Source organism: Halichoeres trimaculatus, unplaced genomic scaffold (assembly GCF_033239565.1).
Source record: "Halichoeres trimaculatus isolate MK-OKI-2021-1 unplaced genomic scaffold, fHalTri1.1 fHalTri1_scaffold_10, whole genome shotgun sequence".
Classification (NCBI taxonomy): Eukaryota; Metazoa; Chordata; class Actinopteri; order Labriformes; family Labridae; genus Halichoeres; species Halichoeres trimaculatus.
In genome coordinates, this window is record NW_027437187.1 from 18,282,286 (window position 1) to 18,308,116 (window position 25,831).

Here is a 25,831-nt window from a genome sequence, read left to right on the forward strand (position 1 = left end):
GGCCGAGTATAGATGAGGATAAGAGAGTCAGTGCTGAAAGATTCACTGGAATGAGGAGCCAGGGAGTCTTTGGCATGAGGCAGGCAGAAGAGATGTTGGTACCTCTCCTTGCAGGTGGGGATTTCACAGGGAAGTAAAGGTACGAGGCTTCAGCAGCTGAAGGGTAGCTGGAGAGCATTTTGCCAAAGGGTTCTCAGTTGTTTTCTTAAACATGAGGTATTCAAGGCCTGCAGGCAGTAGTCACTTGCTCTCAGTGACAGCTATCTTTTAAGTTTGACGCCTGTGGTGAAGTGCATGACATGTATAAGGAGGAAATGTTTTGGAATTTATTTGGAAATAAGAGGTGGAGCTTGTGAAATCTGAAAAAATCAACCCTGCGGAGTTAGCAAGAAAATATTTAAGAGGAAACCAAGATCACCGGCTTCGTGGATTGGGATGGCCCAAAGAGACAATTTCCCGATAATTCAATCAGAGATGTAAATTTTAACTGAACAGCTAGTGAAAAGGCAAGGAAATGCTCACAAAAAAGCCCAAATTAAGCAACTGCTTTCAAAGTTTTTTTTTATGGCTTTTCTATCTCCATCTTTGCCTTACAGGCCTCTGTCTTGTACATAACCAAATATATAGTAAAACCTTTTTCACTGCCAAAAAACAACAGGCTAACCAGTCATGATCTTTGAATAAGAATAGATTGGACAAGACTAGACTAGACTAGACTAGACTAAAATAGAACAGAATAGAATAGAATAGTCAACTTATATATATATATATATATATATATATATATATATATATATATATATATATATATATATATATATATATATATATATATATATATATATATACATACGTGTGTGTGTGTGTGTGTGTGTGTGTGTGTGTGTGTGTGTGTGTAAAAAACTAAAGAGTTGTTGGTTTACATTAATGTTTCCCACTACATTCCAAACCCACATATTCAACAGGTTCTAAATATATTTGAACAGCTGCCCATTAAAAAGACTTTTGTTTTATTCATGTTCTTTGCATATTTTTTTTTACACCACATTCACAAAGTTAAAAAGGGTGCCTCTGTATACCAAAACTGAACTAAAACTAAGTTTTGGCTTTCATCAACTACTGAATTGTTTGCTCATTTTGTAGTTATCGACTGAACAAGTCAAGCTTGTACTTGTGCTAACAACTTAATTAAGAGTGAAGATGAAGTCCTGAGTTATTTTTCCAAAGTTTTCTGGTATTTCTAAATTTAGATTAAAGCGATTTCTAAGCAAACAAATTGTGTTTAGGAGATTAGTCAACACTTCTGAATAAAATGCGGGGTAGACACTGGAGAAACATTCTACATGGGTGTGCTCAGATGAGTCTAAAAAGACAAATTTGTAGTTTCTTTTTTCAGGCACAAGCTCCAGTGTCATAATCAAGTGACCCATCATAAATCTACAATCCTGTCTGACTCAATCAACCCTGTTTGTTTGTATCAAGGCACACTGGCGCCACTGTTCTGTTTAAATCAACTGACAAATACATATTTGCATGCTGCTCTGTGGGGCAGGTTTTGGACACTGAGCAAACTGGATAACAACATCAAACAGTTTTTATGAACCCTTGCCATCAGACATGCGTCACAGCTGTAAGCTGACTAGGCCTACACCAGGCAGTCCATTGATGCCTTTTGAGGACAGCTTTATTTTTTGGAGTTGGCCAAACTAGGGGAACATTTGAGACAAATTGCACATTATTCTCTGTCGCCTACAAAGCTACACTGCTGAGTAGGTTGTTTCCAATAGTAGATATCTTTTCTCTGTGGCCTGTTCACCATGATCTTTCTTGTTTGCTGAAGGTTTTTAACTCCATCAAATTTTAAGATACCACATTGTAACAAATAAAAAAAGGGAAGGAGGGGTCAGCAAAAGCTTGCTGATTCTTTCAAGATGTTGAGAAAATTCACCAGCCCCCTACCGCTTTAAATTGCCAAAAAAAACCCTACATTTTGTCTAGGCTTTTGGGTGGGGCAAGGTAAAGCTAGGGGTGGCATAAAAGTAGGATAAAGAGGTAGGGGGGAGAAGGGTGAAGGGCAGAACGCCAAATCACACAAGATCCTGATTTCAATTCCTTTTTATAACTTTTTATTCCTTTTTATAACTTCTTATAACTACAAAATAAATTTGATAACTACAAAATTAACAAACAACTCAGTAGTTGATGAAAGCCAAAACGTAGTCTTAGTTCAGTTTTGGTATACAGAGGCACTCTTTTAACTTTGTGAATGTGGTGTAAAAAAAAATAAAATTCTGCAAAGAACATGAATAAAACAAAAATCTTTTTTGATGGGTAGCTGTTCAAATATATTTAGAACCTATTGAATATGTGGGTTTGGAATGTTGCAGGAAACATTAAAATGTTAGTTTATATATATATATATATATATATATATATATATATATATATATATATATATATATATATATATATATATATATATATATACATACACACACACACACACATATAGGGATGGGTACCTTTCACATTTGAAACGATACAGTACCAATACCTGGCAATCGGTACCGGTACTCTACAGTAACAGTTTTCAGTACTTTTCTGTGTTTATGTGATAGAAAATATCAATTTGTTTAATAATAAAGTCTAAAAAAATGTTCAATTTAACATATCTATTCTTAATATATAACCTTGCATTGCTGTGTTCATATCCAGCATGGAAAATTACCTTTTTATCACCTTCTTACATAGAAAAGCTTTGTGTTAAATGCCGGAAAATTGTAGGTTTTCTGGTTTTGACTGATTCACAGATTTCCACTGGAATTGTGATCCCCAAGAAATTTTAAGTATGTGGTAATAAAATGATAACAAAACACAAAACACTCCACTTTGAGCATTCAGTTTGAAAATGATTAGGGCTTCAGTTTTGAAAAAACCTTTCCTTTTAATGGTTTGACAAGTTCTTCCATCATATAGTATTTTCTTTACACTCTTAACAAATAGTAATGTTCTTGTCTTGATCCATGTATGCCATTTTATCCAGATGTTATAAACTGGTGCTCCAATGATCAATGCTAATTTTATTGTTGGTTCTGTTTCAGTTGAGGCGCATGCAGGAATTCATGCTGTGGCTGGTTTTGGGGGGTTGCCCTGTGACACAGCTGTAATCATAAGTTTCATGCCCCTGTGGTTTGCTGCATTTACCAAGTCATTTAATACATTTTTGCTTCTTTTTGAGTATAAGGGCTATATAAATCAGTAAAATTGGTAAAAACGAACTTGTGTGTGGTTTGTGGAGTATCTGTAGGTATCATTAATTACCAGGATTGATCCAACCATTTTCACTTTAGCTTTTGAAAATTTGGCTTCAAGTAGTGAAAACACATATCCTATTACAAACTGAGTATCACTGAGCAACCACAGAAATTTGAGGGAAAAAATAAATATTCATTTTTCAGATCTGTAAGAAACCCACAGATGACTCATTTTGCTGTTTGGAACATTTCCCAACTCTATGGCGGTATGGCCTACAGCATTCTGATTAACATCTGCCTGGCTCATCACCACAGTGACAACACCTGTTAATATCACAGTTTAGATTTCAGTACCAGTGAAGAAGCAAAACCCCTCAGGTCTTACAGAATGCTCAGCTACCATTGTAAGTGTACACAATGTGCAGAGTGACGTCATCAATACATTTTGAAATGACAGACTCAGATTGTTTACTGTATAGCCAGCCAATATTGGCTCAAAACTGTCGCTTCAATTTGTGTGTTCTCTCTGTGCCTCTACCATAGACTGTATACAGAGTGGACAGTGTGGCTCCGCCATTTATCATTGTGCGGTTTTGAAGCCAAAATACCCCCGTCACAGGCATAGCCATTGTAGCGGTTGAGCAGCCAGAGTCTGTGCAGTAGAGACGATGAGGGATTCTGGGAGAATCTGAGTGGAGCTGGGTGACAAAAACAATATATATATTTTTCTTTCAAGAGTATAATTACTTCTTGACTCTACCTCCTGACATATTTTACAAACCCCGAAAAAAATACACAGGGAACAGCAGCTGTCAGTCATCATTAAACGCTACGTAAAGCCTCGTTTTTAACCTCGAAAACAAAACTTTTCAGAAAAAAGAGGACTTGAATACAAGACAGCCAAATTATATCTTCAAATCAATCGGACATGAGAAACATTTCTACGGGGAGTATTAATTTTTTAAAGTCTGACCACAGCCCATCTGGAATTGCTGGAAAGCCGGATTTTTTAACCTATACTGCAGCCAGCCACCAGGGGGAGCAGTTTTTGTGGCAACCTCACCTCGAGCCGAGCAAGCAGACGTCCATTTTTTTTACAGTCTATGGCCTCTACTCACACATATAACTCTATGCTCTCTGTATGCTTTGCTGCATGTTATTCTGCACTCTCAATTCTAGATAACGGAAGTACTTTACATCTTTAATAAACCCATCAACACCTTGATCACCTCTTCATAATGGAAACGCATTTGGAACTCAGGTAGAATGAGTGCATGTGTGTGTTTGCATGTATGTGTGGAGAAGATGCTGTAGAGAGGCAAATTAAGCAGATTAATGTTGTTTGTGGGCAAACGCAAGAACTATTAATGTCTCGCATTAAAAATCGATGTTGGCTGCAACTAGTCAGACATAAAATATATCTTTTCAATTTATCAGTTCCTACTATTTAGAAACAATTTTTTTTAAAATAACTGTGAAAACTGTGTAAAAAGAGAGCACCAATTACAGGTTGTTTAAATTTACCTTAGCTCTTCATGAAGAATAGATTTAATCTGAGAACCCCTGTATGTAATTAGATATATTATACTATCATAACAGATCAAGATTTTATAAACGTGAAAGACTTGAGTGAATTTCGTTTTCCAATGGCTTTTGGTATTTCACCAAAACAGCACTGTGAAGCTTAGTAAGAAATGTAACAGTGCAACGTCGACTCATCATGACTGAATTTTCTACAGGGCTCATACTGAGAGTGCTCTTGTTCAAAGTCTGAAAGACAAAATCACTTGTTGTATCACAGTGAAACTTTGCTAAACACAGCTACCCACAACACAAAGTACCGGTCAGGTTGGCTAAACAGACCAGGGTTTTTGTTTGGGTTTTGCCAGCGTGTCATGAATCCCAAGTTACTCATTTGTGATGTCTGCAGTTGTGTCTGTGTATTTTCACAATGTAAATCCTAGATGGGGCAAGGTTCAAACACCCTCCGGATGAAAATAAACATGACTTAAATTGCTTGCGAACATATTCTCCTCTCATGTTGTAAATAAGTCTCAGCGTCTCCTCTCCTTGTTTATCATGTTTCTCATTCACAATATCCCACATTAAAATCCAGTGTCTCTATTCCCCTTCAAGCCAGTCTCTCCAGTGTGAAGTTCAGCCCTAATTCTAAAAATGCCATTGGCAACTTGAAGGAAAAGCAAATATTTAACTAAAACTTAAAAATAATTTTCCACCTCACTAAAAGGACCACACAGACACACTCTCACACCAGCACATATGCATGGATGCGTGCTGAGTGCAAAGCTCTCTCCCTCATACACTTCTTGCTTTAACACACTCACACACAGTTCTGCTTTTCTTTTAAAGCCACATCCTGAATCTCCTTCCTCGGGGGAGAAGATTTACACTGTGGTTGTCCTTCAGGTACACCATAAGAGCTCAGCGCTAAAGCCTCTATACTTACACCCCCCTGATTTCAACTATAGGTTTACAGCCGAATGGATACAGTGGAAAGAAAGGGGGAAAAAATGAAACTATGAAATCATATTAGTACTTTCACAGAAATCCGAAACTTCCATCTACACAGAAATCTCTGTCTCTGACAAGACAAAAACACAACACATGATAAATGGAAGATAGCGAGAATTCTGCAGCCTCCTTGGTGCTGTTAAAATTTGAATCCTTCAGCTTGGCTCTGTGGGGCTCCTCTGTACAGGTTAATGCAAGCTTGGAGAGGGCAGCCAAGGCCAGAGCAGTGAGACAGGCGCTGGGAGGAGAAGAGGGTTAATCTAAACGCCGTCCATGATCCAGGTTAACTTCATTCACTTGGCCTTGCTCGTTGTGGTTTAAGTCAGCTGTGTAAGCAAAATTTATAGAGTGAAGAAATGTGGTCCATAGCCTTGGTTGGTACACATGTTCATAGAATTTCTGGTCATTTAAAGGTTTATTGACAATATCTAAACCATGCCAACTTTCTGCAACGGTTAGCAGTATGACTTGTATACTCGAAAAGAGATCAAATGTTAAATATAGATGTTTAAAGGGAACAGATGTTTGAAAGACATGAAAAAAATTCATAACACATAATGGACTGGGGCAAATCTACAATAATTGGGTCAGAAAACAACAAATACAAAAGATGGATAAAAGAATCAATAGAAATCAGAGAACGGGGAAAGGACACCATCAACAGGGATGAAGGAGCCTTCCAGCTCTCGCACACCTGGGACACACTTCTCCAGAGGCCGTCAGGCAACGGGGGGCGTAGTTGGCGGGACAGACCACGTGATCAATCTGTCCCGCCAGCTACTACCGGAAACAGCTGACAAAAAGACACCACACAGCTGTCTGGATGACAGCTTCTGAAGAAGACGGCAGGTTGCTCGTCGAAACATGTCAAGGCAAAAAATACCTTTTTTGTCTTTAAAAAGAACACTAGAAGGGTTAAGATTCTCAGAAGACAAGATGAATCTAATCAGTAATGAAAAAAAATCATTTCAGCGATGTGCAACTTGGTGGAAGATAATATATCAATTTCTTTACTTATTTGCAACTAGGGGTATGGGTACTAAATGAGGTACTTTTATAGGTACCAACAGAATTCTGTCTCTAGTACAGATTCATGAAAAATCAAACTGCACTATGTTTCGGTCCATAAATACAACATTGTGGCTGTGAGGGAGTCGAAGAGTAAGGGATTTTCTATGCTGGACATAAACAGAATTGCAAGTTTATATACTGAGAAATATGTTAAATTGAAAAACTTTAAGATCAAACAAATGTCTATTTATTGGCATATAAACACACACAAAAGTACCAAAAATTGGTACCATTGAGTACCAATGTCGACAGCCAGGTACTGGGCTTCGGTACAGTATCATTTCAAATGTGAAAGGTACCCATCCCTGGTTGTAACAGTGTTAAACATTGTTGCATTGTACAGGGGAGGGCATTTTAATTTCAAGTTTTTGGCTGACACGAGTGACAGATTTGAGAACAGTGAATGATCTTCATGGGGGGAAACTAAGAGGCAGCCTTTAATTTTAAAGAAAGAAAACCATTGTGTTAAAAACTGCAGTTCCCCAACTGACCACTTGAGGCTGCCCGTAGAAGCATTACAAGACACATACACACCCATTCAAAAACCTGCACTAACTTACACTCCTGTAACTGTAGAATTACTCCCTTTTTTAACCCCTTACAGAGCAAGGAACTATTGTTGGTTACTTCTGCACACACTTGAAAAATAAAAAAAAAAAAAAAAATCACGGGAGTAAAAAGTCTTTTCATGTCCTACAATAATTCTCCAGGGCTGAAATGTTCAATTTCAGGTATTTTAATGAGTGCCTTACAAAGCAGTGGTGATTGCTCTCAGACAGCAAGGGAAGCTCAGCTTTCCCCTAAAATGTTCCCCAAAAATGTGGTGATATGTACTGCTGTGTGTACATTTCATTTGCAAAATATGTGCTACAATTCCTTCATCCTTTGTTCAGAATCAGCTACTTATTACAGGTAACTGGCTCGACCTCCTTCTCATTCATCCCCGCAGCGTCTCAGCGATTTAACACAGTCGGACGCTGGGCGTCTTCTGACTTCAGTGGGGAAGCGTAGAGTGGGTTGTTCCACTGTGGAAACGGGACAGTCATTGGATAAACGCTGGGCTTTGTCCCGCCCACCGGACGCTCAGCGTCTCTGGGGGTCTATGAGGCAGTGGGTTGGCCTGGACGCTGGGCTTCTGCATGATGATTGGATGATCTGCCTGAGGCCGAATCCCTTTTTGATTGACAGTGAAACGAGCCAGTCAGCGATTTTGAAGTATAACCCTCCACCGGAGCATCTTCTCAGATGTTCTGGACTGATCCTGTGGCTTTATCGATCCACAGCGAGTTTACCTTTCTAAAAAACAACGCGCGTTGAGTTTAAAGATTCTCTCTCTTTTCACCAATAAGCAGCTACAGCTACAGCTGCGGTGCTTCTCGCCCTGTCACTCACACTTACAGCTTGTCGTAGTCTCACGTAGCAGCTCCAGCTGCTAGCAAGCTGACACGGAAGGTAAAATTTACGTTTAAATAAATATACAAATTTATGATGTAGGCCAGAAAATGTAAAAGCATCATTTTTATGTGCATACATGAGAAGTTGTGACAGAGGGAGTAAAAGCTAAGATCTTCTGAATACAGATCAGATTCAGCATCAGTGACAATGTGGTAAAAAAAGACAGACTACAAAAAGGAGCTGGGGTAATTAAGTTTTTTTCAAGGAAAGCAAAGGGAGAGTAGACAGGCAGGTTTGAGTACACCGTTGAGAACGTGTGTTTTAGGATTTAGAAACTGGACGTGTAGATACAAACAGCTGAGCTATCAGCTGATAGGGGCTGGTGTGGAGAGCAGCTGATTTTCTGTGGGCCTAGCATGACCTCTTGGCCTTCCTGACATAATGCTATGCTTAATGTTTGTAAAGTTATATTTTAGCGCAGTAGACGTGAGGACATGAATGTCACTGCTCTGCTTCTGTTCATTACCTCATGGTCTAGTGACAGATAAAGCTAGTGTCTGCTGCTCTTCTCTTTCCCATCCACAAAGAAGCTGGTATGTGGCTTTTACAGATCCAAACTAGTTATTCTGTTCGATTCACTGATAACATTTAACAAGTCACTCTACGACAGGCGATGCTTTTGATTGGCTAGCAATAAACCCCACCCACCTATCACAGGGGCCACCAATCTTCCAATGAATGATATTGTAGCTTTCTGTGGTCAGCATAGTGTCAGCTAACACATCATCAGCATTCCTGAAGCCTTGCCCAGTGTAAAGGTCTATTTACACTGCCATAATAACACAATTGTTCAAATGGGCTGCAGAAAATATGAAATGTAATGGGAGAGGAATGGAATCCAGTCTGAAATTCTCTGTTTCAGAAAGGAAGGAATTGCCTGTCTCATCTTGTTTACCATACCAAGGCAAAATAAATCATAATGCTGACAAGTGTACATTTCTTTCCAAACTATGAGCATATAATGTCTTAGTGTGGTTTCTAGTCACAGGGCACCCTGTCAGATGCAATTACCTACAGTAAAACTTCTTCATAGAAATAAACAATTCACAGCAGAGGTAGAAACACTCTGGGTTAAACTGTTGCCCTTTGGGCTGCAGTTTGGGTTGTTTACTTTACAATATAAAGTGTGTGTACATCATGTTACAATAATGTGCCTGCCATTTGGCAATTTCACCAATCATAGTGCATAACCTGACCAGCCAGATGCTAACATTTCTCTGTTTTATGCTCAATATCAGGGGCAGTGAGATAATTGCTTAGAAAGAGAATTTTTCAGTGTTTCCATTTAGAAAATCTCCCCATGGTGGTCTGTCTTAGACCACTCATTGTAGATTCTTATGTTCAGGCCCTAAAGATACAAGTAGATTTTTTTTTTTTTTTTTTAAGCCAGTCTTCTAAAATTCAGGTTTCCGTGGCAGTTAATCTCAGAAAATGGTTATCAAACTTGTTCTGTGATACTGTCCTTAATTTGATCTTTATAAAAGAACCTGGAGTAACTAAACAATGTCTTTATCTCCTATAAGGCACTGCCTTGATTAAAGGTCTTTAATAGGAAAGGGGAAGTCAAGACAACAGCAACTCACACAACACTACCATACCATGTGTGCTGCAGGTGTAGACAATAATAAAAAACACTACATACGTAACATGCTTAAATTTCAACTGGACTACTTTTGTACATTTTGTACAGTCTACTCTGATTCTGACTTTGATTTTAGAATCCTGACAGATCTAAATGAGCATCCATTTATATATTTTACCATATTACATGTAACAGCTGGCACAAATAGAGCACTTTGTCAGCACTCTGTCATTTCCCCTGCTGTTATCAGGGCTCACATGCAGTGTAAGTGGTTGAATGACTGGCCGACCGACAAAAGCTGCGTTTCCATTACACGTTTTCGCAAAATAAAAACTATATTTCTGAAGTTTCTATAAAGAACAATTTCGCCTTGCTGGTGTTTCCATTACGACCAGAAATGCACACAACTTTAGTAAAGTAAGACATAGTGTCCGTCCAGACGCTGCACTCATTATGATGCCTATTCTTGAACATTATTGTCTTTATTCACTGCTCAAACTGTCTCACATGAGGTGCTATATTCAACACTTTTGGGGTTAAAGGCAGCGGCTTCCAGTTCCGTGTGTTCATCTTCGTCTTCAGCCAGAATGAACTCTCGATTTGTTTCTAATGTCTGGTTTCGATCTTCTGGTAGCACATTTTATTATTTATTTCACATACTCCTTCCCACATCTCATGATTTCATGAGCTGCCATAAAACTTAAAATAGTCACAGTTCAATGTTAATCTAATCTGTGCTTAAAGCTTGCTTTGTTTCCTGCAGAAATCACCCTTTTTCTCTTTTCAAGGCAGACCATCTTTTCAAGATGCCCGCCTCCCCAACAGACGCATCTGCCCCCCTGGAAGTCAAGGTAATTTTATTTTCTGTATAGTGCCAGATCACAGCAGAAGTGATTTAGAGTTACCTCTCTCATAAATCAGGTGTATATCTTGTTTTTTTTAATTTAACAAACTAAACAGCCTTATGCTATCTATCTAATTTAAGTGACAGGATGTCATTTGTGCACCGTCGCCTTCACATTTCTGCTCACGCTGTTTTGCACACAGCAAAGTTCTGTCCCAACGCGGTCGCAGACACACAAACACGTGCGTGCATTTACATTCACAGAAAAGAACATTATGTATAGAGAGCTGGCACAACCACCACAAGAAACATTTCCCAGCGTCTTCTCTGTGAAGATGCAACAGCGAGTGGTGAGCGGGGGGAGTGAAGTGCTCGCAGTGAGGGGAGCAACAGCAGAGCAGCAGAGAGTGAAACGAGGGGATCACCAAAGAGATTTACGTTCCAATGTCTGGAAACAATAACGTGACTATTTGTACGCAATGTTTGGGATATAGTCATTTTATACATCTCATGTGCAACAACCTTTGATATCTCAGGTATATTCGATGTATCGCCCAGCTCAGGTGAGAGTATGTTATCATTTCAGGGAGGATTCTGCTCTTTAAATATATTGCAATACGCATCACAGGAAACAAAAATTGCAATGTCATTTTTTCCCAATGTCATGCAGCCCTAGTGCTGGGCATCTAAGACAGTGTTATCATATGCACCAACTTTCTGCACAAAGCTGAATGAAAGAAATCTGTGATGTACTATGACAGCACTTCAGTATAAATATGGTAGCATAAATTCTTTCTCATACACCCAGCAGCAGATCAAAGTCAAAGTTTTGACTTTTTTATGAAAATTCTGAGCCACACCCGACATCACATTTTTGAAAAACCACATCACTACAATATGACTGTCCTAAACAGGTTCCATAACAGGATGGTGACCCCAGTAGTATATGATTCTGCCATTATGTCTTTTCTGTGTCAACTCTAGCTGTGGTAAACATTTAAGTTCCGTTTATTTTCTTAAAATAGTTTTCTATTTCATTTTCTAGAAATGTGTGTGCAAATGTTATTCTATAATATTATACTGCCAGTCATTACTCAGCATCTCCCCATGAGGCTTAATGATTTACGATACTTTTACAATGGGTAATGCTAAGCCAAGCAATATGTCACATAATACACAAAGAACCGATGTGCGCCAAGAAAACCATGTTATTGTCCATTTGTGGTTCAAACCTCGGCTTCCCATGAAACGAGGCTCCAGAGGCCAAATGTTGCTGTGTTTGTGGCTGAGGCCACGCTACAGTTTGCCCATCACATGTGTCAGATCTGCTCGGTCCCTTCATGGTGGAACAATGTGTCCAGAGCTGGACTGAAAGAGAAAGCTTCCTGAGGTCAGGGGAGTATAATACACGAGCTGCCTCTCAAATAAAACTGGTTTGTTGTTCTTAAAAGGAGGTTGAGGTTTTTGGGTTTCAGTCCATCACCCCCCTACACCACACCACCTCCACTTCTCTCCATTTGTTACAATGGAGGCCTTATGGTGTGTGTATCCTGACCTTTTTGAATTTAACACAAGGTGGTGATTGGCACAAAACTTGTTTCATCATGACTGGAGTTCTGGTTTGGCCCACCTAAATGTCAGCTGTGTATAAATTAAGTAGCAAGACTGTGTATATAGTGCCATTGTTGGAAAGGTTTTTGGCCTTCAGGACTTTAGGAAAGAAGAAACAATTTATTGTAAGTTAAACATGCTTTAAATAGCCAATTTATGAATGGCCCAAGTAAAAGTTTATCTGCAGGGGCAAGTTTCACACAATGGTTGTTGATTGTCAAGCACAATCACTCAATGTGCACCACCAGACAATGAGACAGAAAATCACTTTGAGTCTTCATAAACAGCTGGTTAGAAAGAAAAAGAGGTGAGTCATGCATGAGCAGATGTTTGTTTACATTTTTGAAGCTATATTAAAATCAGTGGTTTGCCGTTAACAGTACTGTGAGAGAAGTTGTATTTTACTCTCATGTCACTTTGAATGAGATCACCTAAGTGTGAATGCACCCCGTCAACCTTGAGATAACAGCACTGAAACAGTTAAAGCTCATTGGGTGTAATGGTCAACATTGGTCAGTAATGGCCAGTGGTTTGGCGAGATCCACTCCTTGTTACACAGCTCTTCCTATCCACACACATACTGTATAATAAAGACTTCCTCAACAGATTGGAAACCACTACACTCACCAGCGCTCTTGACATCTTTTTTTCTCCTTCTACCCAGTCTCGCTTCTACTTTCTTTCCTGCTTGCTTTCTTTCAATCATTCCCACTTTCTATCTCACTCTTTCCTTCAGCGTATTGACCTTCCCAGGCTGGCCTGGGTCTTTATATTTCAAGCTCTGAGGCTAGATCTGAAACAAAAGCAAAATTATGGGTCTGGTTTGGCTTGAGGAGAGCTCACTGACCCCGGCATGTGGTTTTCTTAGGCCAGACCAGAGAGAGGTGAGGTGGGGAGAAGAATTTGTGTGAATCTAGCTGCGTAGAAAACCCTGACCACAGCTAATTTGAATGTGTCATTAGCAGGAGGGGGTGATCTAAACTTGGGCTGGCCAGTGATAGACACTCTTTGTTTTCCCTTTTTTGTTGGAGGTTTTTTAAGGAGAACATATGGGGCTCTCCTCATGAGGAAGCACACTACTTAACACCTCATTAACCTCACCTCTTCACCATTTGGTCTTTGAATTGTTGAAGATTTCTGCTATGAGTTTTCCAAAAAAGAGGGAAAGAGCATAACTTGAATGATCAAAATCTTATGGGTGCTATTATCTAACTTCCAGTAGTAGCAATGCTTTGAACACAGCAAACATCTAGGTCACACGGATTCACACTCAAAGTGGCGTCATGTACCACAAGCTTGAGGTGTCGAAATGAATCAGATATGGAAAACTGTGTATTTTGAGACCTTATGCAGATGGGTCACCCTAAAGTAAAACAACCAGTGAGGAAAGCTCTGTTTCCTCTTGTGTTTCGTAGTGTTTTCTACAGTTGGCCTGTATCATACTGTGTGGTCTTGAACCCTATTTAGACCTAGTGGGTGACCACTGTACAATTAGGTATGCCATGTTTCACAGTAGCAGCTGAAAGTGGAATTCCTGTCAGTTGTGCAGACTTCCCCATGTTTACTGCTCACATGGTCTTAAGGCTGGGTTATGCTTTCTGCTCCAAAACTGCAGGGGTCAGTGTTTTGTACTTTGGACACTTGGAGCTCCTGATCATCTGTTTTCAGAGGTACGTTACTCTGGAGTTTTCTGCTTAAAAGGTCAGATTTGTTCTCAAACGTATCTCAGCCCTGTTACAAATGAACAGCTTCTTGGCAGGGCCCTTTGCGGAACAGTGCTCATCAAAAGAGTGACTGGTGGTCACTTCTGGTAACACTCTCTTCCCAGACTCGGTGTCTAGGCGAGTGGGTACCGGCCAGAATGAGCTCTGGGAAAATGGCTGTGTGTGGTCCATTGAGCTCCCACGACAGTACAACACTGTTCAAAAGTAAGCCAACGCCAAATCCACAATGTACGGAAAAAGGTATTAAAATGTCCTCAACACTGGGGAATTAAATTTAGAATACTAAATGTAGTAAATATATAGTAAATATATGCAATAGGAAAATCTACTCTTCTGGAATATACTTAAAATAGTTTCATTTTAAAACATGTCCATGTCCTTCTTTAAGTAGGTTATATTTTCATGATTAAGAACTAGTGACTGATGATAGAGCTAAATGACAATGACAGTGATAGAATGATAGACCTAATGACCAAATTTGGGCTGCAATGACAAGTTGATAAAACTGATCAAATCAACTAATTAAAGCATTGACAATGTACTTCATTATTGATGCAATTATTACATAATTATTGCGTCACTAAGTTGTGGAGCTGTTTACATTGCATGTAAATACGATTGTAGCTTGGTGGAAATGAAGTGAAGTCGCCATCCAAAATAAATAACGACACGTGAATTATAGAGGACGCAAAGGAAGCAGTTAGGCTTAAAACCGCTTGAGTGATTGGGTAAATCATGTCAGGTAAAGCTAGAAAGTGTGTTACATGCAAACATTGCATTTACTATAAGGTGCTGCACAAGGGCACTGCAGAGATGGAATAACAACTGAGGAGGAGGAGGAGGTGAGGTCGTAGTGAGGTAAGTCACCACAAAACTACAAAACTCAATTTTAACGTTGGAAAAATTTTGGCATGTCTCTGAGAATTTGTCTTGTCCTACTGTTACCTGGTCACCCCGTTTGGCAAGTATGACAAATTCTGTGGAGTGGTGAAGAGGTTCAGACCAAGCTCAGGTTTACTACACACACATACACACGCTAATTACTCAGTCACATGCATGGTCTGTCAGATCCCTGTCAGGGGTATCAAGAATGACTGACAGGCGTCTCCTGTAACACTGTTATCAGTCCAACATGTTTACTTTACTGACATTAGGAAAAACTCAGTAACTACCATAACAATGTATTTTTATTCAACTTTCATTTCATTTTGATTTTTAATTCTCTTAAAGAAGGTCTGAGTGATGAAACTGGATATGTGAGTAGTGGGGCATTGAGACATGGAGGATGAAAAAAAAAATCATTTGATCAAAGACATTAAGTATTAGAGCTGGACAATTCTGACAAAAATGTGGCCTCTTTCCACCACTCAACATGGGTTTTCTGTTATATTCAATGAAAATGTCTTGTCTGAAGATGGTCTTTGTGTTAATGACCTTTATGCAAATACTAATTATGAATGATAACTAAATGGACAGAGTTTAACCTGCTATAATGCATACTCTTACTGTTTTTCAACAAACCTGAGTGAGTACTTTACAAGAAACAGTTTATGTCCACCAAAGCAAGCAACTGTCTTAATGGATTGCATCCTGAACTTAAGAGCCAGCCAAAAATTAACCTGCGTTAGTGCACTTTTTTTATAGTTTTGTCACTGTTATGTAATTTGTAATTGCATTTTCTATTTATTCATTAACTTATCTATGCGTGCAGCATATTTTTTGTACAGCACTTTGTTTCAGCTGGGGTCATTTTTAAAGTGCTTTATAAATAAAGTTGAGTTGAGTAATTATAAAAATAATAGTTTTTGAACAAGGAGAATTGAAAAAATAAGGGGTGTTTTATATCCAATTCATTGATTTATCAAAAAATAATAATCAACAGATTAATCAGGTTTCCAAATAATGTTTGGATGCAGCCCTAATGAAAATATTTTCTTGGTAGAAACAGTTTTTTCAGCCATTAGTCCTTCTACTTGTGCGTTCCCCTGCACTGAGTGGGTCTGCTCTTAATTGTGGCCGAGAGAACATCAGCAAGACTCATTCTATTCTTCATTTCATCCCACAGACACACCAGAAAGCAGCTAGTAGTTTCTGCAAGCTTCATTTTCCATGGGAGACAGCCACAAGCCCAAAAAAGCAAAGCGCAATGTCATCACCCAGGAATCCAAGAAATACCAGAAAGTCTGAGTTTTATTACAAAAATCATCTGTGAGCACAAACAAATGTGGAGCACAAACATGCCTTTTAATTGAGAAGGCAGATGGTCCCATCGCGGGCGGGACAGCAGTCAGAAAGGACTGTGGAAAACAAAGCATCCACAGCGACCGCGGCCGTCCATTTGTGCCGATCCAACTGGGAGACAGGGTCTGGGGTTGGAACCCACAAGACTCAAACAGAACTCACCATTGTTGCCTCAGTGAGGCACACAGACAGACCAATTCACAGGAACAAGTTGTATTGGGTTTCCGGGGGGAATGTTGTTTATCCACTTCATCATCATTGTTGTGTTTGTCGTCTGCTGTTTCTTTGATAGCTTTGGGAATGAAGCCACTTCATCCCCAACCTGAAATCCCAAATGCAAATAGATATTTGGGGAACAGTTGGTTAAAACACAACATTAACATTTAAGTAAACACAGCAAAGAGGCTTGAAGTGATCTACAGAGGAATCGAAATGAAATATCTCTGTGTAACTTAAGGAATCACACCAGTTGAAATGAAAGTAATTTGTTTAACATGTATAAAACATTTGCTGTTGCTTTGGAAGAGCTCACTATTCTTAGTATCTAAATCCCCCATAAAGACACATTCCCTCCCAGACTGGTCATAGTAACTGGATCCTCTGTTTAATAGTTTGCTGCAGCAGTGGTTTCCATTTCACTGGGCTGTAACCGATTGTCCCAGAGACCACAACAAAGACTATAAAAAGGAAGGGTGAGGGAGTACAGAATAACCCGGGGCCCAGTATGGATTGGGGGACCCTGAGATCAATGCCTCAATGGCTTCCAGAATCTCCTCCAGCTTCACTTCAACCCAAACCTTATCTGGAGCATCTACTCTGTCCCCACCACAAAACAAGGCTGTGTAATACATAGTTTGTATAATATCATTATACACTCAGGATATGGTGTCTAACAACCAGTCTGGTTCTCTGAACTTTACACTAATAGGTCACAATCAAGAGAGCTTGATCTATTTAATTCATCCAGACATAAGAGGAAACAGAAAGAGACATTGTCATGGTGGTCGAACAACAATGTAGGCCATATGTCCATTAAGATGGCATTTTGTTTTGTTTTGTTTCTGAAGAATTTGTCTGTGTTCACAAGGGTGACCGCTGTGTCAACAGACAGCCGGCAAACAGACAGCCAGCAAGCAGACTCTGTCTGTTTGTGAGGAATATTATAATCATTAAGCATGCTCTCCAGGGGCAACAGGCAGCAACTGTGCATGAACTGAAACTTAGTTCCAACCCTGCGTTGATTCAACGCTGCAGGTCCACATAGCTTAACAGCTGAAATACACCACATGCATCTCCAGTCCCCCGGCTCTCCATCACAGCACCAGCTGACCGCAAACTACCTTAAATCACCTGACACAGTGACTTTCAAAGTAAAACAAACTGTGTCAAAATCACTTCAATTTTGGCTTGAGTACAACGACAAATGGACATATTGAACAGACCAGGAGTCAACAGGTTTGAGGTTTTACAGCCCAACATGAATGAAGAGAGACATATCAATGGAGTGGGAAGCGTGGGAATTTTGGTCTCTTGACTCCAGCTGTCTGTCAGTCAAAGGGCTCACCAGACAGAACACACAGCCGGTGTGAGTGGACAAACACAGTCAACATGCAATGTTGCAAAGCCGGGCTGCGAACGTGTCGAGTGTATTTGAGGAGTAATGCAGAGCTCTTAACACTTACTCCTAATTCACACATAAAGTGTGAGCGCTGCACAGCACAGGGCAGTGCACTCCATAGCAGCTGGATGCTAAGATCACAGGAGAACCACATGTTGGTGCAAGAATCCCACCCATGACAACCCACTTGCATGGAAATTAATTAGCATGTTCAACTCACATGGCTCTCCCAAACCTTCAGCAACTTTAGTCCATGCCTTCTCCTTTCTGTTTGTGTCCTTGCAGAAAAAATGCGTCGTCATTTATTAAGTTTTCCACTTCCAAGATCAATTTTACCTCATCCAAAACATCAGATTTCTTCTGGATCTGACCTTCTGAATACTTCTGGCCATGTGTCAGTGACGTAGTTTTGACACACAAGGATGAGATTTATGACGAGGAGCCAGTAACATCGTGCTTTATTTTGAAATGACTGGATACTCTGATCGCTTTGTGGTCCTTTTCCTGTTTGGTACAATCTGCTCTGCAGAGACTGACGCAGATCTGCAGCATCCTCCGGCAAAAACAGACTCGCAGCAAAACAGCTGTGTACTGCAGTTGGTGATCTGACTCTGCTCTGACTCCAGTGCAAGTGCTGATGGACCGCTGCAATGATTGACTAGAGTGGTTACAGGGTAATGCATGGCTCTGTGTGGCGCTGCGCTCACACTTTATGTGTAAATTAGGGGTTAGTCTGATGTGTACTAGGGCTGCAACTAATGATTATTTTTAAAGTCGACTAATTAATCGATTTTTTTTTCGATTAGTCGATTAATTTGGCCTTTAAAATGTGCAGACCTTTAAAATTCAACCTGTGTGTTGCATTTTCACTGCATTTATACAGAGTTAGGTTCTCACTTCTGATTGGTCAGCCCTGTGTCATGTTTGTATGTTTGTTTATCTTTATTTCATTCATGATGACATGAAAAAATATAAGTAGCCTACTATACAAAAAAATAAATAAATCTCAAAATGAATGAAGCAGGTAACAGGGAAACAAAGTTGTTGTACGCAGTGTTGGACAGACCGCTTATTAGTGACTTAGGGCTTGTTTTCTAATTCTTATTTGCTTATTGGGGCTTGCTTTGCTCTATTAATGATCCCGCCTGACTCTCTCCCAGCTCTCCATGACAATGCGTTTAGTTTCGTTTCGCTACATGCGCTATTTGGCTCATGCGCACCCCCCCAGTCCTCCCCGCTGAGTGTTACAGGTGCAGTGTGAGCTTGAGAGTGAGAGATCCATCAGATAAATGTCCTTTCTTTTCAAAAGTTAGGGGAGTTTTTGACACTAGTTTGTGACTCAGATCCTGAAAAACTGTCGGTAACAGAGAGTGAAGGAGACTCTCTAAATCCTGTTATCAGACGCTAAACTCCGGGAGCTGTCAGGCTGTCCAAGCCGGAGATGTAGAGCCTCCGTCAGCGCACAGCGCTCCCTGGGAGTGGAAATTTTTCCTCATCAATATTCCTCATGTATGAACATAGTGATCTTTTCCCATAAAAGTATCCAATAACACAGCACCTCATGCTGTGAACTGAAGTTACAAATGAGTATTACACCCTGGTATGTGATTTCACTATGTAACATTGACAATAAAAACAATAATACGACACGTCGACTATCAAAATTTGCGTTGATTAATTTTTATCGTAGACAAAGTCGATTATGTCGACAAATCATTGCAGCCCTAATGAGTACCTTTCCAAAAATGTAGTCATCTATTGATATGGTGCCAAGGAGGTTATAAAGATGCATAACCATTCATGTATTAGGAAAGAATTCTCCTGCCTCCAGAAAGCTGTATGGCATGGACAGCTCAGTGATTTAAATAAAAACTGTGAGGAATATGCACCTGTAGAACAGACACAGCACTGTGATTCTGTCTCTGTAAGTCAAATAGGACTATTTTGGGGCACTACTAAAGCCTAGTGGCCAAGAGAGGTTAGGCTTTGAGAAGCCTTTGAGCAGACAGCAAAAATCCTGAGAGTGTTCTGTAACTTTACAAACACCTGCTCCTTCCTGGGCGTTAAAAGTTACTCTCAGGTGTAACACAATCAGGGTCCAAGTCTAATTGGTGCACAGGGAAAAACTTAAAGGTCTTAACTTTCAGCTCTGACTCCAGTGCAAGGTTACACCACGGCGTACGCAGCTAGTGCAACAAGCCCCAGGGCATCCACACTGTAGTGGATAACGATTAACCAAACCTAATTTCTCTGTAAGACCAAGTACTACTGAAAGGAATATTTCGATAGATTCCCCAACTCTTAAGTTAGGAAGGCAGAAAACACCCTCCTGACAAAAAAAAAACACGTGACATATTAATTGTCTGTGACAGTTGTAAGCTCAGTTTAAAAAAAAAAAAAAACAGAAAAAGCTCCTTTCCAGTGTGCCAGATTCAAAGGCCTTCCAGTCATTAATAATACAGATGAGCTTTGTCTTATTGTGGTTTCTGGAAATCCTATCAAGTCATGTGTGGAGTGAAAAAGAGGTCTGAGCAGACAGAGATGAAATTATTTTAATTGGAAAGCAGGGGAATGCATTGTGACTGTCACCAAATTAAAAATGAGCCTGTTTTCCTTTTGTGTCCTTTTCCCCATGATGATGCCTCCAAATAGCTCTCTTTTCAGAATCTCTTTTCTTAAACTGTGTGTTCTACGTGGAGACAGTGGTTAAGAAACAATGACATACAGATGTGCTCTGGAAGAATAGGCTTTAGCTGTTACAAACCCATAAATTGTATTTCTATCACAAAGACACTTTCAGAAATGACTGATTTAATATTGTCTCATAGCAGCTTTTCACTTGAACAGCCCCATTTCTAAAATAGCTGGGATGGTGCATAAAATGTTAATAAAAACAGACTTTGATAGTGAGTGTAACATTTGAACCCCCATATCATTTTTTTAAACAGGAAATGTTCCCTTCATGAAAATCATAGGGATGGAAAAATTATTGAAAAAAAATCTGAACTATTCAGTTTGGTTTTGCTCACTCTGTTCGGGGCACGTGAGGTTTGTTCGGTTTGTTTTTATTTTTTATTTTTTCTTTGTGTGACAACTTAGTTTGGAGCGAGTATGTAGCTCCAATCATACGTTTGCACAGTGGGAGGCGAAGGATACAGCTGAGCAGTTGTGGGGAGGCGTGTGTGTTGTTTACATGACAAGCAGAAAAGACAGAGTTACCCCTAAATTTCACCGCAAGCGCCACGCAGCGTCGCGCCCTTGTGGAGCACTCAGATTCCATTGTAATCTATCAAGCAAATTCCACTGCAAGCCCTGCTGAAGCGCCGGCGCGTGCCGCGAGAAACACGCTTCAGGTCTGTTTTCGGCGCGGCCGCTTCCAAACCTCATAAATTCACTGACTATAAGAAAGCACTAGACAGGAAGTCACTGTGTGAAGTACCGGGAAGATCCCAAATAAAATACAATGCACAAACTATCGAACGTAAATTTTCCCCATATGTTGTAAATACGTCACATCTGGAGGCACGTGCATTAGGTAAACAGTCGGTCGCAGGGTCCCAGATGCAACACAAAGGCATGGATGAAGAGAAGCTGATCTTGGAAGTGGATAAGTGTAACATTCTGTATGATCCCAAACATCCTTTTTATAAGGATACAGGTAGAAAGGACAAGATGTAGACTGACATATCAAAAGTTATGGGAGTGGATGGTGATCGTGTGATATTGCTATTCACACAAGAGCCTGGGACTCTCTGAGGACCAGTCCTCCCCCTCCGGATTGAGCGGCGCAGTGCTGCTCAGTGCTGCGCAGCACGCTGCTTCCAGTGAGGTTTGACAATCAGAGCAAGAACACAGCGCACCGCTGTGCTGCGCAGCACATGCAATGGAATTTAGGGGTTAGAGGGTATACCTATAGCATTGAGTCATTCTGCTGTCACGGAGCACTTTTTAGATTCAGTGTGAGCTCTAATGATGACGGTAAGAAAGTGGAGGATAAAACTGCGAATTTGTGTTGCTAAGAGACTTAGTTGCTACATTTAATGACTTATCAGACTTCTCTGGTCTCAGGACTCTCATTTTGACATTAAAAAAAAAAAAAAAGTTTTTACCTGCTTTCTGTCTCTCCCATGTAATTTCTCTTGCCCACAGAGTCCATTACAATTACATGCAAATTGATTGTTATGCAAATCAGACAATGGTGCCATTTAGTGGCTTTTAGTGACTTCTGGGACAGCCAATAGGATTTCCTTGCTGAGGAGTTGGCATGTTGAAACTAGCAATGTATCACTCAGCTTTAATGATGTTTCAAATGGGAAACAGACTGTCAGGTTTTTAATAGAATAGAATAGAATAGAATAGAATAGAAAATACTTTATTTATCCCCGAGGGGAAATTCAGGAGTCACCGCAGCATTTAAGAAAACAAAAGTAAGAAAGAGTATAGAAAGTGCAAAAAGGTCCACAAGAAAATAGATGACGACTTCCCGTCCACCACTCGTCCACCACTCTCCAGCCCAGCCAGTCACCACCTCCACAGGGTCCAGGACTGAGCCTCCCCAGCAGTCTGTTCAGTCTCTGTCTCCTGGATCCTGTCTGCTCACAGCAGGCGAAGCTCCTCCGATGTGTCGCCGGCGTCCGATGTCAGCTCCGTCAGCCACGTCCGTGAACAGCACGATGCCGCTGGATTAGCACAGCTAGCTCATCCATCCCCCGGGGCTGGATCCCACGTTCCCAACAACGATGGATGGAAGGACAGGTCCACGTTGTCATCTCCCAGCTCACACCCGAGAACCGGCACGTCGTCCTCACCTCCTCCTCCTCAGCTTGAGGGAAATCATCAAGCCCTACACTAGTTAGCATTGACATGCTACAGGCTGCTAACAGCTGAGTTCGCATGTAAACAATGCAGCCATGGTTACATGTAGGATCTCCAGACAAACACAGGAGAAAAGTAGTCAAAAATATCGCCGAAGCCACAAAAAGTTTGGTGTCCGTGACCGACAATGAACCATACAAAGTGATGATCCACTCCAAATACAAAGATTACGAAAAAATGACTATACATGACATAATTGATTAAAAATAATCCGTTATTAGCGGATTTTTAGGGTATGTCATAAAAATAAAGGTGTTCAAAACAACAACAATATACACCAAACCGAACTGAAAACCATGATAAGAATTGAACTGTGGATTTTGTGAACTGTTTCATCACTGGAAAACCAACTGATCATTTTAAAATGAGGGCCAGCTTACGACTTTTAAAAGTAAAAGGAAGGGCACGTCAACTGATTCCAAAAGAAGTTTTGAAGCCTGGAATCATTGGTGTCATCTCAGAAATGCTGAATCCAACTTTATTTGATCGACCTAAAAAAGATGAATGATGATGATGATGATGTCCACAGACAACATCAGGAGCCATATATTCTGAAAATATTCACATCAGGTGAGTCAGTTTTCAGGACTTATTCAGGGAATCATACAACTCAACTTTTTTCCAACCCAGCATATAAACAAAGATTAAAATGAAGAAAAAGAGGGAAAAAAGACAAGATTTTTGAACAAAAAATCACAATACTTCGATACATCCTTTTTTCTCCCACCCCTAATCAACAGTGAGGAAAAGATACAGAGTTGAGGTGATTTTTGAGCCTCCTTGCTGACAGCTATAACCTACACTCCTGCCAGTCAAGTCAGCTGTGCTTCTTACTATGCAAAACTCTTATTTCTTATATCTTCTTAACTACAGAGTAAAATATAAATTCCATTATTACACAGTGTGTGCCATTAGGAGGAATTGCAGAACAATTTGAAGTGTTGAATTACAGTTTTCCGCACTTCTGCACTTCCTCACAGTTGGAGGTTCCTGGTTAAGTTTTGGCTTTCACATCTTTATAAATGTTTTTTTATATCTCTAAAAACATTAAAATGAGCCTTTAAAATAAGTAATTGTTACATTTTTCTGTTACAAAATTAGATAATTTGACAACTTTAAAAACCACACAAATCTGTATTTGTTAGCATTTTATACATTGTTACTACTCTTGAAATTGAGGCTGTAAATCAGAGTGGTTTTTAAGCGGGAGGAGCTTTTGTTTCGTTTTGTTATATCTACTTGTGCTAATTATGAAACCAGATGTTTTCTTGGATTTTTATATAGACAACGTTAAGAACTAAGCAGTTAGAGCTTGGCTTCATTACACATGCTGTTGAGTGATGTAGTGGTGAATTACAGGGTGTAATACTGACCACTGTAAGTGATGATTATATTTGTCAAACTCAAAGGGGGAAGTGCAAAGTGAGTTCCTGCTGATTACATAGTTGACACCTCATATCAAAACATACAGTACGTAATGGTTTCCCCTTGTTGCAGACAGGGCCAAGATCCACCGACAACTCCCTGTGTTTACAGAGCGAGTCTCCATACTGCTGGTCTGTTCCCCTTCTGGTCACCGCGCAGAGACCCAGAGACATCCGACACGATGCGAGGTGTCCTCTGAGAGGTGACAGTTGGGTGTGTGTACTCAGCCACAGACAAAACAACTCTCTGGCAGACACAGCAAACTCCCAGCTCATTTTCACTCACAATGAGAGCTCAAACATTTTTTGCCCAAAGGTCAGTTATGTCAGTGAAGCCTTTCGCAGACAGGCTTTGAAATCATGGCCATTGTCGGGGTAAAAGGCACAAGTCCTTCAGCGCAAAGGCAGTCTCAAAGCTAGACCAGTATTCTAAAGTGAAAACAGCGACTTGATGACGTAGGTTTGTTAGGAGGAAAAAAGTCTTTTTAAAATCCTTCTATTCTGCACAAACTGTTTAGGAAAAACCAAAAAGTGGCATGGTAATTAAAAAAGTAGAAAAGCTTCAAAGACAGGCTGATGAAAGACTTAGATTTCAAGTCATGGTGCTCCACTGCTTCAGGGATTATTTTCCTATTGTTATAAAAATAACATTATTTTGATAAACAACACATCTTTTTTTAAATGTAGACAGTATGTGTTTTAAATCCAGCAACAGGCTGTAAAAGAAGACTGTACTGAATAAATACCACATTTAAATCCCTCAATTCATTTCAGAAAAGATGACTTTAAGGTCACAGACTATTTTCGGTGACCATCACACCACGGTTGTGTGCGGTTAGAATTGTTTCCTTCCTTCCCAGTGATATGTATACTCTTAGGCCTTATAGACGTCACAGTGTTTTCTGAGCTGCTTCTAACAACACAGGAACTGCACGCTGAATTTTCATGAGTACAGCCTCGGTCTATATTCCCAAATGTGATTGATCCTCTGTGTACTCTGGCAACAGGTCGAGTTCAGTAGCGGTTGTAAATGGTTACATTTGAAATCTGTAAGTTATGGAGGCGCACACTTTGTGTGCTTTGTGTTTTTCTTTAGGTCAAGGTGGAGCCCCTGTAAAATTGGTGGACTGTCTATCACCCTTAACCTCAAAACAATTAATTGATTTAAGAGTAGAGACTAATAAGACTCGCTTGATGGCAAAGACTGTTGATCTTGTAATGAAATACAGCCTTGAGAAGCCCATCATTTATGATCCTGTTTCAGGGAAAGGTCCCCGTCTACTGTTGTGGAACCTTTAGATCAGACTCCTAATATTGTTTTTTATGCAATTCAACACTTTGTTAGGCTTACATCCAAATCTTATGAGGGTTTAATGTTGTACTACTTAGCTCTCAGTGGAATAAATTCAGAAATTATGTGCATAAATTTTACTGAGTAAAGGTTTTATTGCAACGTCTGTTCTTCTGAATGGAAGACAGGATTCATGAGGGGGAATTTTTACTTAAAGTTGAAAAAAACATTGGTCTTACACTGGCTGTTTCTGTCATTGTCATGTAAAGTGGTGACAGTTGTCCAAGGCAATCCAGAGTTAAGGCTCTG

The 25,831-nt window shown here is 40.0% G+C and overlaps 1 pseudogene; it reads left to right on the forward strand.

Moving 5' to 3' along the window:
- LOC141796223 (sorting nexin-5 pseudogene) overlaps positions 1-24,438 on the forward strand; it is a 34,581-nt pseudogene extending 10,143 nt beyond the window's left edge.
- The last annotated feature ends 1,393 nt before the right edge of the window (positions 24,439-25,831 follow it).